Here is a 13,054-nt window from a genome sequence, read left to right as displayed (position 1 = left end):
TTCTTTCAAATAATCATTCAGCTCATTCAATCCTGTTATTAATCCATCTATATTTGTGTAAGACACTCTTAGTTTTCTGCCACTTCCATTGTGTTCTCTGTTTCCCTTTTGTTTTTCTCTTGTATGTCGACTTTCTTTAGTTTCATATTCACTACTCTCCAATAGAATCTCTCTTTTTCTGACTCCGTTCTTATCTCGTTTTTTTCCTTTGCTTCAAGTCTTTTCTGTTTTTCTTCCTCTCTTTCCTCTTTATTCATTTCCCTTTTTATCCATACCTTTTTATATTGTTCACTTGTTGCTAGTTTCCCTGTTTTGGATAAGATATTCTCAGCCGTAGTTTGTGACCTGAATTTAATCTTAATTGGTCTGGTCTTGTCTGTACTATATTTCCCGAGCCTGAATTTCTCTTCGATTTGTTTAATTATTTCTGGTTCATCTTCCTGAACTAATTCTAGTAAATTTCTTACTTTTTCATTTTCCTCTTTGATTCTTGTGGTTCTATCTGGGTTATGTTTCTCTTCCATTCCTAATATAATTATACATTTCTTTTTGTCTGCTAAGTCTCTTACTATATTCTCCTTCTGTCTCATCACTTTAATAACTGAGTTTTCAGTTTGTTCATTCATTTGCTGTCTGATTATGTCAGTGAATGCAACTTTGCTATTTTCTTGAATTTTTTTCCAACCCTCCTTGTTCTCCTTATTATTCTCCTTTAAGACTTTATTCTCATCTTTTACTTCTTTTAACTGTTTTTTTAATTCTTCAATTTCCTTAGTTAAGTTTTTGTTCGCCTTCTCTAGTTCTTCCAATTTTTCAACTCTCCGTATAATATTGTTAACATGACCGAACCTACGCTCCAAGTCCTCGATCATCTTATCGACCTTCTCTTCTAGTCTTGTCAGTCGGGGGGGGGGGGGGGGGTTGTGTCCCCCCCACCCTCTTTAAATCCCTGGAAAATATTCTCATCACTTTCTACTGTATTGCTCTTATCTATACTTCTAATCTTTACATTTTTATTAGACATTTCATCGTCGTCGGGGGGCCTTTTGTTTACCTTTCGCCTGTCTGCCTGGGCCAAGTCTACTCCTTCCTCATTTCCTTCCATTTCCCTCAGTAATCCCTCCCCTTTTCCTCTTTCCCTACTTTCCTACTACCCCACGAGCAATTTCCCCCCCACCCTGTAAATACAATAGGCACTTCTCTTTGCGTTGGGATCCACAAAACTTCAATTTTCTTCAGAACGTCTTCTAAGCCGTCCATTCGTTGAAGTGTGTGTGTGTGTGTATTTACCTAGTTGTATTTACCTAGTTGTATTTTACGGGAAGGGGAGCTATGCTCGTGGGGTCCCGTCTTCATATCTCATTTTATCTAAACTATTTTTAAATTCATGTTTTTTTTTTTTGCACACACCACTTTCTCATCTAACTTGTTCCAACTGTTTATTACTCTGTGAGGAAAGCTGTTCTTTTTCAAGTCTCTTCTATAGCTGTCTTTTTTTATTTTCTTTCCGTGTCCTCTTGTATTTCTGTTATCCCATTTTATCAGATTCTCTCTATCAGTAATTTCTATGCCTTTCATGATTCTGTAAATAGCTATCAAATCTCCTCTCTCTCTTCTTTGCTCTAGTGTCTGTAGTTCAAGTTTTTCTAGTCTCTCTTCATATGATAGTTTTGATTTGTGTGTGTGTGTGTGTGTGTGTGTGTGTGTGTGTGTGTGTGTGTGTGTGTGTGTGTGTGTGTGTGTGTGTGTGTGTGTGTGTGTGATATGTCAACTTCTTCCGGCTATTGCCATTGCAGAGGCACACCGTGAACACCATCTACTGTGTTCATATATGAACAGTTCCGGACCATCGATAAGGTTGAGGTCCGAGCGTTACCAGCCCGGCAAACCACGGAGAAAAAAAATCCTCAGTTAACATACGAATAGAGAGAAATCAACATCTTATATACTACAGCCGAATATTATCCCGCTCCTCCGGGGTCAACCTCACTCCACCCACCCCTTCCGTTCAGCTTCGTGAAATACCATGCAGCTCACGGTTTTTGCCAACTTAATGAACCATCGGGCTGGGCGGGTTAGAACGTCGTTACTTACGGCGAAGGTGGAGGGGATGGCGGTTCGAATCCTGCCACCGGAGAAGTTGAACCAAGGGCATGGTTCATTCAATTCCACGCTACAAAGTCCCCTGTAAGGGGCACCGTCCTAGCCCTCCGATAGGAGAGAGTTTGTGACGTTAAACCATATTACAGTATTACGTTTCGACAGTCTTCTTCCGAGAGTATATACAGGCAAGTCATCAGACAGCATATATATCCTCATTTGGGTCATCTTGCGAGGTATCTTGAACCTTTCCAGGTTTTCGCATTGACCAATCCTTTTTTTTTTTTTTGGGGGGGGGGGCTCCCCCAATGGTGCTACTGGTAAGAGGGATGAAGAGAGTTTGATTATATGAGGAGAATGGTTAGGAAAATGAATCTAAAAAAGTACATTCAAGTCTCACCCACTAGCTGGTGCGAGCGCAATACCGTGACCGCAGAAGCCAGACATGTGTACTTCCATCCCAATTCCTGTGTTACGGCACAAACTACATAAGTTACAGCTCAGGGCTTCACAATCCTCAGAGACCACACAAAATTTCAGATTAGTTGGGGTCGGAATTTCAAATATTTTCTATGACTTTGTTTACTGTATTTTTGAAATGTTATATAGCATTTTATGTGTAATTATAATACGGTTCCATTTGTAATTAGTCAAAGTAGTATCTTCAGACTGAATTGTTTGTTTTAGGCCTATCTGTTAACAAGGGGCCTTCACGATCTATATAGCACAGGCCTAGAGCTTGAATCCCGTAGGCGGAGCTATTTAATCACATTATTAATACGAGTATATTATATTTTTGTCGAAAGGCTCTCCTGTAATATGGACTCGAAACAGACTACAATACGTGCACTACGGGAAGATGATGCTGGGAGTGCAAGTGGTCTCTTTTGTACGTCTATGCTGTAGTACAGTCGGTAGCGTCTTGTGCTCAAAAAGGTATAATACGGCACAGCCTAGAGTTCAAATTCCATAGGTAGAGCTATCTAATCAAACTGTCAATGCAAGTTTATATAAGTATAGTGAAATGTAGTAGCACGTTTGTAAATCACATAAAAACTCCACTGTCGGAATGGAAAAACAAAAAATATATGAAAAGTGAGAAATATATTTTGGTCGCAGGGTGCAGTCCTCGTCAATAGATTACATATACAAGGACGGTCTTCTCTGTTTCTCTGATTCCTTCTGTTTCTTTGCCCTTCCCTTTATCCCTCCTCCATTCCCTTCTTCACTTCACTCACTCTCTTCACTCCATTCTCTCATCTCCTCCCAATCATCTCCCTAAATGCAATCCTTATTCCCTTCTCTTCCCCCTCCTCCTTCCTTTCTCCTTTCCCTCCTTTTTTCTTTCCTCTTCTTCTCCCTTTCCCTCCCTCTCCATCTACTTTCCCTGACCTCTGACACACCAGCCCTCTCATTCCCACCCATCCAAGCCACCGTCATCCCTTTCGGACAGTTAGACTCAACCATCGTGGCTCACTTCACCATTTGCATAAAGCAACGTATTGTAAGAACACCTGTAGGGGACCGGCTGATCCATGAGAGCCACAGCTAAAAAGACAAATATATAGATGAATAAATTGAAATAAAATAAAATAGAAAACAAAAAATAAAGTCAAATAAACAAAATTAATAAGATGAAATTAAGAAGATATCGCTAAATCAGAAGCTTTTTCCCTGCTCCAATATATATATATATATATATATATATATATATATATATATATATATATATATATATATGTGTGTGTGTGTGTGTGTGTGTGTGTGTGTGTGTGTGTGTGTGTGTGTGTGTGTGTGTGTATATATATATATATATATATATATATATATATATATATTCAACAAAAACCCACTGTGTTGGATAAGAAGAAATGAAATAAAATTAATTCCATATATTTCGATCACGGACTGTGATCCTCTTCAGTGGAATACAGAAAGGTAGATTATTATTATTATTATTATTATTTTTTTTTTTTTTTTTTTTTTTTTTTTTTTTTTTTTTTTTTTTTTTTTTTTTTTAGTCCCAGCGGAGGGATCCGATTAGGGACTGTCTTTTAGTTTCTCATTATTGGCTGTGTGTCTACATCTAGTATATCTAATTCGTCTCCGGGAAGATGTCAAGCGCCAGCGGTGCTATAATAAGTGTCCAACTGGTGAGGTGGAGATTAGGTGGGCTGCCATGATGATGCTGTGGTGGTCGGTGACTGAATATAACATTCTTGGGGGGCTCTTCCCAAGGAGGTTCAGCAGCGGTTGGAAGTGGTTGCGAAGGATGGGGCATAGGAATAAGCAGTGGAGGAAAGAGACCAGCTCCGTCCCGCAGGCACAGACGGTCTTCAGATAGCGGGTTTTCCAGTGGTTAACACGGATTCTTGAGATGAGGTGAAGAATGTGGGCTGGAAGTGGATGAGGGTGGGTCCAGAGGGTTCCCTTATTGCATGTCTTGATGGGCCAGCCTCGGGTAGCGGCAGTCCCGGCATATTCCTCTGACCAGAGCTCCCATGTTGCTTGGTCAATTTTTTTGTTGGCATCACTTGTTGAAAAGCAGAGCGAGATGCAATCCTCTTCAGAGGTTAGGGCCCCTCGTTTGGCGGCTCGGTCGGCCATCTCGTTTCCATGGATGCCTACATGGGAGGGCACCCACTGGAAACGAAGACGGAGTCCGCATCGTGCGATTTCTTCTGATAGGATTAGTATTTCCTTGAGGATTTCCGGTCTTGTTTTGCAGTACTCACTCTGTATTACATATAGGCTGGACTGGGAGTCCGATAGGATGACTATTTGCGTTGGGGAACGGGGGAGAGTTTTGACTTTATTCAAAGCTTCTCTGATGGCGACGAGTTCGGCAGTTAGGATGGTGGTGGGCGGGAGCTTCACTTCGAAGTGCTCTCGCGTGGTCTCGAAGAACAGTCCTGCTCCTGTTCTGCCGTCACTGAGTACCGATCCGTCTGTGAAGATCTTGAAGTCGTCTGCGTATTCCTTAGCCAGCAGTTCTCGAGTACAGGTGGCGATTTGATGTGGTGGATCTTCTTTTGCTACTCCAGGGACATTGGTTCGTACCTCCGGCGGCTTCATGATCCAGGGTGGGTATGGATCGATTTGGGCTTGGGGGACACGGAGGCGGTCGGCTGGCTCTATTCCCGCTCTTGAACATAGACCTGATATCATTTAAAAGATCAAAGGCTTTACTTTCATATTCTAACTGATTCAGAATAACTATTTTCCCTCCCTTATCAGCACGGGAAATGACGACATCTATTACAAGGCATAGTGGATTGTTTTAAGGATGAATGTGGTTTGCCTAAGCGTTATAAGTTAGCAGTAGACAGTCTCACGAATCGTAAAGATGTCGTCATTTCCCGTGCTGATAAGGGAGGGAAAATAGTTATTCTGAATCAGTTAGAATATGAAAGTAAAGCCTTTGATCTTTTAAATGATATCAGGACTTATGAAAAACTAACTAAAAACCCTCTCAAAAGTACTGCCTCGGAATTCAATAGAAGAGCACGTAATATCGTGGGAAAAGAGTTTTTTAATAATGATTTATTAGTCATAAACCCACAACTACCTAATTTCTATGGACTACCAAAAAATTCATAAAGAAAGTGTTCCCCTAAGACCCATCATTTCAAATAGATATTCTTGTACGAGTAAGACATCAAAATGGCTCACGAACATTTTATCACAATTTGTAGGGTGCTTTTCCGACTCGCATATAAAACATTCAGAAGATTTCATAAGTAAGATCAAGAATCATCATTTATCTGGGCAGAGAAAATTACTAAGTCATGATGTAGTTTCTTTGTTCACCTGCATCAACGTAGCTGAGGTTTTAGCTTTCTTGGAAACAAAATTACAAAATTATCGGGACCAACTACCAATCTCTGTCAGCAAAATCATTGAATTAACGGAATTATGTGCTAACACTAATACCTTCTCATTCAAAGATCAATATTATAAACAGCAGTTCGGATGTTCAATGGGATCTAATCTCTCCCCAGTGTTAGCTAACCTATATATGGAGTATTTCGAGACAGTGCTTTTACAAGACATTAAGCCACAAGGAATGTTTTGGTATAGGTATGTGGACGATATCTTTACGATTTGGGATGACGAATGGGGATCTTTTGATGCTTTCTTTGAACAACTAAACAACTTAGCCACTAATATTAAATTCAAAGTTGAATGGGAGGTGGATAATAGACTACCATTTTTAGATATCCTATTAATACGGCATCAGGACCAATTGTCCTTCACAGTGTACAGAAAGCCCACACATACGGGGAGTTATGTGCACTTTTTCAGTCACCATCCTGATAAAATTAAATATAGTGTTGCCTCAGGTCTTTTCCTGAGGGCACTTAGATTATGTAGTCCACATTATTTGGAAATGGAGATAACAACCATCAGGAATCAATTAAAAAGAATAGGGTATCCTGATTGGTTTCTAAATAGAGCCCTAAGTAAAGCCAAAACTAGTTACTTTGGATCCACTTCCCATTCCAGTAAGAACTTCAGTTGGGACAAAAACTGTATTAAATTGCCTTATAATAGGTCCTTAAATGACATTTCCCAATTTCTTCCACAGGAAGATATTAAAATTGTTTTTAGTTATCCCAATAATTTGTTTAAGAAAATAGTCAATGTACATCAAAGACCTAGAGAAGAAATACATCAAGGTGTGTATAAACTCCCTTGCTCTGATTGTAACAATGTATATTGGGGACAAACAGGTAGAGATTTATATACTAGGATGCAAGAACATAAAAATTCAATTAAATACGCACAACATAATTCCGCTGTCTTCCAACATGCAGACAAGGAAGGCCATCATATGGATTGGAATGAGGCAAAGATTATCTTTAATTCAAAATGCAGTTTTAAAAGAAAAATAATAGAATCATCCCTGATTAACAAATTTCCAAATTTTAATATATCATATGGACAGTGGTCACCTGACTGCATTACCACCTGGGCAGTCAACAAATTGTTACCATCGTTGGTGAAGGCGGGTGACCTGCCCCGCAAAGTACTAGACGCTACCTGAGTCCTACCCTTGTCCCTTATTTTTATTGTATATAAGACATGCCTTTTGCTCTATCTTTCTGTATTCCACTGAAGAGGATCACAGTCCGTGATCGAAATATATGGAATTCATTTATTTCATTTCTTCTTATCCAACACAGTGGGTTTTTGTTGAATCTTTACGAATGTGTTACGACATTACTTTATAGTTATATATACATATATATATATATATATATGTATATATATACTTATATATATATCTATATTTTTTTTTTTTTAAGGAGTGGGTAGGCATGTAGACTTGTGTTGTTCTAAATTAGTTTGGAGGCGTTGCAATAAAGGATTTCGCTTGGGTTCTTCTTTGTATTTGGTAAGTCTTGACATAAGCGTAGTCCAACCTCGTCTGACTCTTGCCACTTAGGCCGCGACAAAGTGTCGATTGCCAACACGGTTATATTTATATGAATATATTTTCTTTATGACTAAATCCATGTACAGTATAGAACTGAGGGTGAGCACCCAGTATAAAATATATATACATATATACAGGAAGAAAATACATATGTACAGAAAGAAACATTATTCTATTGACATAATGAATAAATTGTCGTAAGGCAACATTGTAAGGCCGACTCCCCGTTCGGAATGTGGGTGGTTTGGACAATTGAATCTGAGGTCAAGCCAAACTGACCACGGGTCGGGTCAGACAATGGGTAGTCCGTTGAAGCTTGGTAATACCACCAGATATGACGTCGTGTAGCTAATGCATGCGCGTGCGCATGTGCATGCTAGTATAGAATGAATCAATGACAATCTACAGGCATTTCTTACAACAGATAACAGGGATTTCATTTGACTGAAATGCAAAGCCCGGTGAGATCGGGCTCTGATTGATTGAAGGTCCTTTCAGATAGGGGACCATACACCAGCTGCAAACGCGGACGCACACACACACACACACACACACACACACACACACACACACACACACACACACACACACACACACACACACACACACACACACACACACACACACACACACCGATAAGACCAAGATTGGAGTACGCTGCGACACTATGGACACCCAGTACAAAAAAGAATATAAGGAAATTAGAAAGAATCCAAAGAGCAACAACAAAGATGGCACCAACACTTTCAAAATAGACATACGAACAAAGATTGTCTAAACTGGAACTACCAACACTGGAACAAAGAAGAGAAAGAGATCTATTGGTAATTTACAGAATCATGAAAGACATGGAAGTCCTTGTCGGAGAAGACTTATTAAAGTGGGATAAAAGAAAAACAAGGGGACATGAAAAGAAACTCAAAAAAGATAGTTATAGAAGAGACCTAAAAAAAAAAAAAAAATAGTTTTCCACACAGAGTGGTGGATGTCTGGAACAAATTGGACGAAACAATAGTGTGTGCAAAGACCATACAAGAATTTAAGAACAAACTAGATTTTGCGAGATACAAAGACGGGTACGAGCATAGCTCCCCTTCCCGTAATATACACCTAGATAAGTACACGTACACACGCACACACACACACATACACACACACACACACACACACACACACATAGATTCACGGTTAGATGGTGTGGTGGTACCACAGTCGACCGTTGATTCAGTTATCCGAATTTGAGTCCTGGGGTAAACATTTCAGCGCCGCTGCACTGCGAGTCGTCACTCCAACTTCAGTGGGTAAGGAGTTCGGGTGTGCGCGTGTGTGTATTGGCATTACCCACAGATCGGGCAATATACGAGCTTTGAACTCTCATCCGATAGGATAATAGCTGTCGATCACGTGTCTAACACGTGATCCAAATCATGGTGGTGAATCACAGCTGGGCAGTGGGGATGTAGGTATGTTGTGGAGGAGGGAAGTGTAAACAGAAAATTCAAGAGTGTAAGAAATGTCTGTTTATTGAGATGCATTCACTTGAAGGTTGAAAAATTGTCGGGATGAAGAGGACATTGATAAGGATATTATCTTAATTCAGTTGGTGGTGGGGAAACCATCGTATCTTTTGTTTCATGCATAAAAAAAAGATGTCTAAACCAGCTGTTATTTACCCCATGGGATATCGGAACCGGTTCTCGGGGGTATCCAAAAAAAGGCATCATGGAGGAAATATCAAGTTAATAATATGTGCAAGAATTTTACTTTATTTATTTATTTACTGAAAATAAGAAATAAAGTCTCTAGAAATCAGCTGTTTGTTCATAGTCGTCCAGTTTTCTCTCTCCTTGTTTTACAGTAAATTCAAAGTTAAAAGTCGGGAGAAGTAGGCTAATAATGTTGGGAAGGGTTATCAGGTTGACTTGGAATTGAACTTAGGGGTATCGGGGCTGAAAAACTTTAAGACCCATTGGTCTAAATCCATCGTTGCAGTCAGCGGCGTAGAAACCGGGACGGGGCTGGGGAGAACCACCCACCAGGAAAACACAGACCAAGTCGACAACATTGCTGAGGATGCCGGTATATGCTTGGGCATATCCAAAATTTTAGCACAGAGGAGTACAACAACAAATTACCTAAAATTTTCTTGTGTGATTTACATAAAACAAACTGTTCACTACATAACATTTTACCTCATATGTGACAAGAGTATTTTTGTGCTCACCAACTTTGTGTATTTCAACAACGAAAACCTAGTGCTTCTCTCTTTGGGGACATTATGTCACGCCGATGAAGTGAAGTCATAGGGTTGCATAAGGAGAGATTTAAGAAGAGAGGAGAGATAAGATAAGAATTGTCAGCTTTTTTTGAGTGAAGATTATCTCTAATCATACAACAATGTTGTGTGAGACTGTCACTAAAGCCAATGACTACGTAAAACCATAAAACTTATGTAGCTAATAATCCATATGGGGCAGAGAAGGACTTGTGAGGGGTATGTAGAGAAGGGGGAAGAGTTTGGTATGGTGTAGGTCTGGTATAATAGAATATTCAAAATCAAAGAAGTCAGGTGTGCATGAAGATAAGTTTTTGGAGGTGTAAATAAGAGTTTAAAGATGAAAGGGTGTGAGAGTGAGGCGTGAGAGGTAAGTAATGTACATCGGAGGGATGTGATATTTTTCGCCAGGGGTGGTGGTGTCATGTGATAACCCCCCCCCCCTTAACAACAGTAGAAGGTAATGGAAAGGAAATGATGAAAGTATAGCATGCAGTATTTCTGAAGTAATGTCTTCTGAAGGGGGTAGGTATAGAAAGATGATAGCTGGGCTTTGTAGGATCAGAGTATATCAATAAACATATATGTGTACATTTATATATATATATATATATATATATATATATATATGTACGTGTGTGTGTGTGTGTGTGTGTGTGTGTGTGTGTGTGTGTGTGTGTGTGTGTGTGTGTGTGTGTGCGTGTGTGTGTGTGTGTGTGTGTGTGTGTGTGTGTATGTGTGTGTGTGTGTGCAGAAAAAAACGGCAAATAAGAAACGTAGTTCGAACGCTCTCGTCCTTGATGATGTCTTAAATCAGGGATCCCCAAAGTGGTCGATATCGACCCCCAGGGGTCGATGAGACCATCCAAGGGGTCGACAAATAGCTAAGGGGTCGAAAGGGGGTCAGTAGATTGCTAGGGGGTCGATGAAACCATCCAAGGGGTTGAAAGGGGGTCAGTAGATTGCTATGGGCTCGAAAGGCAGTCTTTAAAATTAAATGGTTAGCATGAAATGACCCTGTTCTCTTCCCGTACTGAAAGAGTGAGAATAATCAACCAACCAATATCTAAATTTAAAGAAAAACCATGTCAGTTCACTCTGAGTCGAAAATTCTCCCCATTCTGTGCATGTAGGGAGAATCTCACATACACTAACCACATCGTGAATGAACGTCAAGATGACGAGCTTGTGTAATATCATTGGCTTGAATATTACTTATAGTAATATAATAGATAATATATGATATAAATATTTATTCTAAAACGTTTATGTTAATGTATATGTGAAAGTGTCTGTATCATTATTGGAACGCCGTCGCCTTGATAATAGTTGTCAGTTAGCCCTTTTATAACGGATCAAAATTATGATGATAACACTATTGATGATTAGAATTGTAATAATAACAATAATAAAAATAATAATGGTAATAAGAACAACAATAATAATAAGGATAATAACAACTATAATAAAAATATTATTAGCATTAATAACAATAACAACATCAATAATAATAATAAGATGACATAATTTGTGAATCAATAGTTTGGGGGTCTATAGAAATTCTTAAACTTTAGTAGGGGGTCGATCAGCTGAAAAGTTTGGGAACCCCTGCGACTTAAAACAGACGAAAACGTTCGGACTACGTTTCTTATTTACCAGTGTTTTTTCTGCATATCATTCACGTTTCGTTTGTGAAATACTGCAATATATATATATATAGATATATCTCTATATATATATATATATATATATATATATATATATATATATGTATATATATATATATGTGTGTGTGTATATATATATACGTATATATATATATTATATATATACTATATATATATATATGTATATATATATACGTATATATATATTATATATACGTATATATATATTTATATATATATATATATATATATATATCTATATATATATATATATATATATATATATAAATATATATATATATATATATATATATATTCCCTCCGACCTGATAACATGGCCTCCTAAAGCTTTATATAAGTAAGTGTGTTAGTCATTTTTTCCGATCTAAGGGGAAGGATCCACAGTGCCCGTAACCTAATGAATAAAAAACTCTAGCCTAAAGATGGGATACTAGAGCGTTCCGCGATTGTTGTTACACCTCGTTTGGCTAGAAAGGGAAGAAGTGAGTGGCAGATGTGAGGTATAAGCTCGTAAGTGAAAAAGTGGATGTTTCCAATTGCATTTCTTATAATTAGTCATAGTTAGGTTCGAATGGTTGCAGGAAGAGGAACAGGTCTTCCCAGTTACAAAGGATTACAAACGCAGAGCATGCCGACAGGAGAGCTTTTGGTCCATATTTAGGTCGGATGCGAAAAAGTCATAATAATAATAAATAAATGAATGAATAAATAAAAACTATAATAATGTAAATAATAAATAAAATACACAAATAAATGCATAGGTATAGTTAAATAATAAACAAACAAATAAATAGTAAATAATGATAAATTGACAACTTCATTGTAGTACTGGGTGCATCAGTGTCCAGGCTGATGACATACATATAATTAGATATATAATACATCGTCCACAACTACTATAAATACAGTACAGACAATATAACATAAAAATATGTCTTTAGGAGAAACTGGTAACTATCGCCATCTCAAAGATTTGGCTGCCCAGTGAGAGAACGTCGAGGCAGACAGTAAGGTAAAATAATCTGAAATAAGTTGATTGCTTACTCCACTATAGTATACAAAATAACTGCTGAATGCAATTCATAGATTGGTTTCATTTTTGCAAAGCTAATGGTGATAACGTTTGATAACATACGAGGAAATGACATTGATGGAATAATAACATTACCAAAGCATTACAGATAAGATTTGAAGAACTAAACTTTATCAGTGAGCTTTAGGGGCTAAAGCCAAAAAATGCCGTAATGCACATGAACTATATTTCCTCTTAGAATAAGGTTGTTAATATTGGAAATATGGAAAGTCGATCCACACATGTCAGTGCCGCGTCAGTTCATTGTCAGTAAAATTCGTAACTCTTTTGTGACGTCTATTCACACATCCGTAATTACTCCGTGCAGCGTGAAATCAGGATGTCCCATGATAAAGTTTTCAAACGTGGAAATAGTAATGGTTACCATAATTCTTGGTGAAGAAGAAGAGTCTGAACATTAGCTGAAGAGAAGAACGTAGGTAAATGAAATGTGGAAGAAAAGAGAAAATGAGTTTGTT

This window comes from Oratosquilla oratoria, chromosome 23 (assembly GCF_046742065.1).
Source record: "Oratosquilla oratoria isolate Oo_2021 chromosome 23, ASM4674206v1, whole genome shotgun sequence".
In the NCBI taxonomy this organism is placed as follows: domain Eukaryota; kingdom Metazoa; phylum Arthropoda; class Malacostraca; order Stomatopoda; family Squillidae; genus Oratosquilla; species Oratosquilla oratoria.
Note: the sequence above shows the minus strand (reverse complement) of the source record.